Here is a 6,000-nt window from a genome sequence, read left to right as displayed (position 1 = left end):
AGAACCCTCTTCCTGGGTGGCTCGCCCTCAACATCACCAGGGTCATCTTTTCTGATCTTATACCGCAATGCACCGCATATCGGGCATTTATTCAAATTCTCGTACTTCTCACCGCGGTAGAGGATACAGTCATTAATGCATGCATGTATCTTCTGCACATCTAATCCTAGAGGGCAGACAAGCTTCTTTGCTTCATACGTACTGACGGGCAATTCGTTATTTCTTGGAAACAACTTCTTTAATATTATCATCAATTTTTTAAATCCCGAGTCAGTCACACCGACCTCTGCCTTCCATTTCAGCAATTCCAATATGCTACCCAGCTTTCTCTGCCCATCTTCACAACCTGGGTACAACAATTTGTGGTGGTCCTCTAACATCTTGTCGAACTGCAACCTCTCCTTATCCGTGCCACGGTCTCTTCTTGCATCAGAAATGGCCCGACGAAGATCATCATCAACACGATCATCTGCTGCCTGTTCTTCACCTCCTTCTTCTTCATTGTCTTCCATTGCGGTATCATCGCATTCAGAGAACATAGATCGGTACTGGTCATCGTTATCTTCTTCTTCATCGCCGTCTTCCATCATAACCCCTTCTTCTCCGTGCTTGGTCCAAGCATTATAGCTGGACATGAATCCAAACCGAAGCAGGTGGCTCTTAATGTCTCTTGAGCAAGAGTAATCCTTCTCATTCTTACATTTCAGACATGGACAACACATAAAACCTTGCTTCGACTTGTTGGCCTCGGCCACAAGCAGGAAAGAATTCACGTCCTCTCTGAAAGTGGGAGCACATCGGTTACCGTACATCCATGGATGACTCATCTGCATCATAAGTACAATTATGTATCAGATGCAATCACCTTGCTAAAATTAGTATTGTACGGACTATGTATATACGAGAAAATAGTTGCTAACCTTTTAGGATCAAAAAGAGGAGAAATCTTATCAAATAAAATCAAGTGGCATCCCTCACAAGCATTTCATCAAACACCTCTTGTGCACATGAAGAAAAAATGAGCTAGCATACACCTCCACCTTTCACCACCAAGGAAAAAAATGTAGGGAGGTGTGGGGGGGGGGGGGGGGGGAAGCTGGCTGTGAGTATATATAGGCATGGCCCTTTTGATTTTTATACGGCCCGCGACAAAGGGCGCGACAAAAGGCCCGCCTTGCTCCGAATGGTTTCGGGGCGACGTGGCCACGCCATTTGTCGCGGGTGCAGGCGCGCCCGCGACAAAAGGCTCCCACGAAAGCCCTGTTTTCTACTAGTGTATTGTGGGTACGATTAGTGTTGATTTCTGCTTTTAGTGTTCATTATGTTAGGGTTCAGATCAGTGTTAGTGTTAGGTGACATGCCTATTTGATGAACCGTGAGGAAATATATTGCTACAAATGTTATTTTAAATTTAGAGATGTAGTTGACTGCTTTGATTTCTAACGTAATTATGCAATACTCTGAGATCAATGATTGTCCGACCCATTATAATGTCCTCTTTTTTTTTTTACTAATGTTTGTTTCTGCAGTAAACATGTGTTGTTCAATAAGCTGGTCCTCATCAAAATCTTTATAAGAAAATGGTATGCGATCTTTTTGTAATAATGCACTACTTAACTTTAAATATCCATTGATCTTATAAAACTACCCTGAGTTATTTTACAGCCTCGTTGCCCGGTGTGCGACAATTTTTCGAGAACATGCAGTGTCACAAACCGAATAACCAATTTTTTCTTACCCACTGTGACCGGTGATTATGAATAGGGCTTGGTACGTGTATTTTGTAAATTTCATAATCTATTTGTTAAAACGTTTTGTAGTTTACTACATAAGTGGTTTACTAGAAATATGATTGTTATTTTTATAGTCCGTTCCTTGCTATGTGAGAAAGTAGTTACATGAGATGACTACTGATTTAGTTACGATGACCTTAAAGACACCTGATAGCCACCGCTATGACCTAGCCTCTCAAAAAATGAAGAGATTACGGAGATTAACAGCGAAGAATGGGAAGACCTTATGGAGCACTTCGCTCTAGATTAGTATGACCAGATTGTCGTGAACATAGATGGTGACGGGGATATATTCTTGGCTACTATATTTGACCGGTTCAATAAAGAAAACAAACGTATCGTTGGTTTTGTTATTGTTATATCATCTTTATTAACACTATTTTCAAGTTTCTGTTGTGTTGTATGCAACTTCATAACAGTGAATTTGGATGTAAGTTACAGCTAATCCCGGTATTCATCACCATCCACTTGCCAGACAAGATAACTGAACGCTGATTAGCTATTTATGTTTTTTTGGTAGCTAATTGGTTTTGGTTTAGAAGTTAATTAATACTATTAAGTTTCTTAGCATTTGTTTGTTGTTAATTTATGCTTTGTTTGCAGGACGATAGAATATTCTTAGCTCGTTGGTGTTTGAAGGTGGCCTAATAGAATTGATGAATAGACAGAAGGCTAATGTTGTCTCAACTGCCAGAAGCCATATTCCTCGTATCGGCCTCTTTCCACCCATACATTAACAAAGAAGAACATTGATAGCAAATGACAACTCCCAAGTGCAAGGGATTATTGTAGCACGTTTTGATAAGTATTGAGTATCGATCCCACGAGGAGTTGAAGGTAAACTATCTATTCTTAAAAGCCCTATAACCTAGTTATATGGTCGTTTCTGTACTTAAATAATAAACAAGGTAATAACGATTTTTTCAACTATGAGAGACTAATTAATTAGCAAGATTTAAACTACAAGAACTAGAGAGCAAGCGAGAGTGTGTGTGTGAGAAGTGTGAGCAAGCGCGAACAAGTGGTAACCAAAGGGAGCAAGTGTTCTAAGCAATTGGCTATTTTGTAAGATTTGGTTGTATTTAAGAGAAGCACAAAAAAACTAAATGACGAAGTCCCAAAAGTGGTGCAACACATCAACTACCTACACGTCGACATCCAAGGTATTAAGAACAAGAAACTTGGTGAATATACCCCCCAGGCCATATCCATAATCAATCAAGGGGAATATTAAGGCAAAGCCTAACTACCGCATTAGCCATAAGATAAAGATAAAGTCTATGTTTCTTTCTTGGATGGAGCCATAATTAGGTGCAGACATATCCATTTGCAATTACGCCACTAGTGATAGATCTCTAGGCCATATCCACGAGCAAGCAAGAGAGTTATTAAGACATAAATGTCCAACCACGGCCTTAGGTTTTAAGGTCCTCATGTTTCCCCTACTACATGGATCAAAGATTCGGGACCTGGTTTCTGTCATTCACGTGTTCCCTCCTCAAATCAACATGGCATAGCGAAACCCTTATGTGATCCCCTAACTTACGTGTGTACTCATACATCAGCACATAATAACTTCATAGAAGATAACATACATGTACCCAGCCACCAAATCGAACTATTTTACCAATGCCATGAACAAGTTACTACTCAAAAGTCAAAACTAGATAGAGAGACACAATACACCGTGGGAAAATAATATAATGTACCACACATCATGTTCGCTAAGATGTTACAACGGGGAGATGATGGAGAAGTTGTTGTAGACAGTGATGGAGATAAGAAAGATGACGATGGCGGAGGAGGGGATGCCGCCGGAGGCGATTCTGGTGGTGGTCCCTGTTGGGGAATGTCCTACGGAAAACAATTTTTTTATCGTGCACAAGCCAAACCAAGATACACTATCAAGGTGCAGACAACGAGATTATACCCTCGACGATCACATCAACGCAGCGGAGAAGTTGACGAGGTTGATGAAGTCCTCCGACTCCCACACCTAGGTTACTCCTCCCAGCCGCGAGAGTGTTCTCGTCGCAAAGGTTCGCCTGATCGAACGCTGAAGAGTACGACGTCTCCGAGGTATCCACGCGTACCAGATCAGCGAGCTTGCGTGGCACAACCGGGAGGCGCACGTGGCGGCTGGCGGCAAGAGGAGCAGCAAGGAGACAGCCAGGGCTGCGCGGGGTTGCTGATGTAGATGCGGCCAGGCTAGAGACAGGGGAGAGCGGTGCCGGCCGAGTCCAGGATGAGGAGGCGGCGGCAGGCAGGGGAGGTGCCGTACGTGGTCGGAAACGAGCTGGAGCATGGCCGTGTGACGTGGAGGAGGTCGGGCGGGGCCAAAGGCGATGTCTTGGAGACGACCGAAGCATGGTGATGCACTGAGTGAGGACGGGAGCGATGGGACGGCTCAGGATGGAGGGCAACGGGGACGTCCGGTGTGGGGGGGCAGATTCAGAGGAGACCAAGGCGGAGGAGCTCGGCGGGGTGGCGGCGTGGTGCAATAGGAGCTCCGGGAGGAAGGCGAGCTGGCTTGGCTGCGGGAGGTTGCGGAGGAGGTGGAGGGCTGAAGCAGGAGAGGAGGAGCCAAGAGAGGAGAGAGAGATGAGGCAGGAAGGAGAGAATGAGTGAGGGTAGCACGTTAGGACTAGGGTTTGGCTTAGTTGGTCTTGGGATGGTGGGGAGTTGGGCTGGCTTGGGCCACTTCGGCCAGGCTGCCTCTCCTTAAAAAATATTATTATTATTAGTTTTTCTTTTGAATTTCAGAAAAAGATAAGAGAAGAAAAGGATGTTAGGGAGAAAGAAAGAGGGCAACCCAAATAGAAATTTTGCAGACTTTTGAAATAGGTTGAACCAAGCTTTTCAAAACATTCAAACAAAATTTAATTTGGTTTTATTTGAAACATGATAAAATGGGAGGGAAAAAGGTTTTACTAAACCTTAGAATAATTTAGCAAAATAAATTAGGATTTAGAAAAATAATTTAGGGTTTAGCAAAACCATGTCAAAATGTGCAATGCTCATAATGATGATGTCATGATGATGCAAAAGAAAAACAACATGCAAATCTAATATATTGTAAACCCCCGGGATGTTACACAAATCTCTGCCGATGCCTGAGCCCGCACAACTACGCTTATGTCTTCTGTTGAGTACTCCTGGTGCCGCAACTCGCTGGCTTGCTGCCCCAACCATAGCTTGAGGGAAACAATCATAAAAAACAGAACTATACGAATTGGAAACCAGGCTGAATCCATTGTTTGATGACAAACACCCTAAACATCACTAATCAACAATAATTAAAGCATGGATTGCACAAACAAGTTAAGGAAGAGATGGGGGAGAGGCAGGAGGGAGAGAGATCACCAACGTAGGTCCATGTGAACCCCAATCAAGGTGGAGGTAGCCGGATTGGTGCTGCATGATGAAGAAGACGAAGGGAGAGATGGTGACTCCTCCAGAACAATGCTTGCCCTTCCATGTATAGGGCTCTAGGGTGGACCGCATGCAGCATCAAGATCATCTGCATCCCCTCCTCATCCACGGAGTAAGCTAGGTCGTCGGCGTCATCGCCTCCCATGTGGTGTTACGATCTGGTTCGCCACCACGAGCAATGCCATTGGTAGCATCCGGTGTGGGGAGCGGGTGTAGTGGCATCAAGGAAGCATGCTGGAGCAGGAGGCGGGTGGTGGGGACGGAGGAGCGGCGGGCAGCGGATGCGCGGGATCAGGCGCCAGTGGAGCGACGACCGCATCCGCTCTGTACACCAGCGAGGAGGAGGGCGGACGGCGGTGGGGAGGCGGCTGGTAGTGCGGTGGCCGATAGGTAAAAAACATGGCTGCAGGGTGGGATCCGGAGCTGACAGCGGGGTGGAAGGGAGAGAAGCGATCGATACTTTCACCGCGTTGCTAGGTTTTCGCCTCCACCATGCGAAACAAGCGATGTGCAGGATCAAAATGTAAAATCGATCGGATGATGGAGAGGTGGAGGTGAAGCAAGGCCAGGAGTCTATCATGGATAGAATGAGAGGGCGCCCCGGGTGTCGCTCTTGCTTGTTCTAATTTAGCCACTTGTTCACCTTTTATTTTTCTCATTGCATGGTTGGAATTCATGATTAACTAGAACAAAGATGCGCGCGTTGCCGCGCCTGTCATACTCGAGGATACGATTTTATAACTTCTGAGCAGTTTTATAGGTATTAGCAGTGAAG

This window comes from Lolium perenne, chromosome 3 (assembly GCF_019359855.2).
Source record: "Lolium perenne isolate Kyuss_39 chromosome 3, Kyuss_2.0, whole genome shotgun sequence".
In the NCBI taxonomy this organism is placed as follows: Eukaryota; Viridiplantae; Streptophyta; class Magnoliopsida; order Poales; family Poaceae; genus Lolium; species Lolium perenne.
This window is presented reverse-complemented; position numbering follows the sequence as displayed.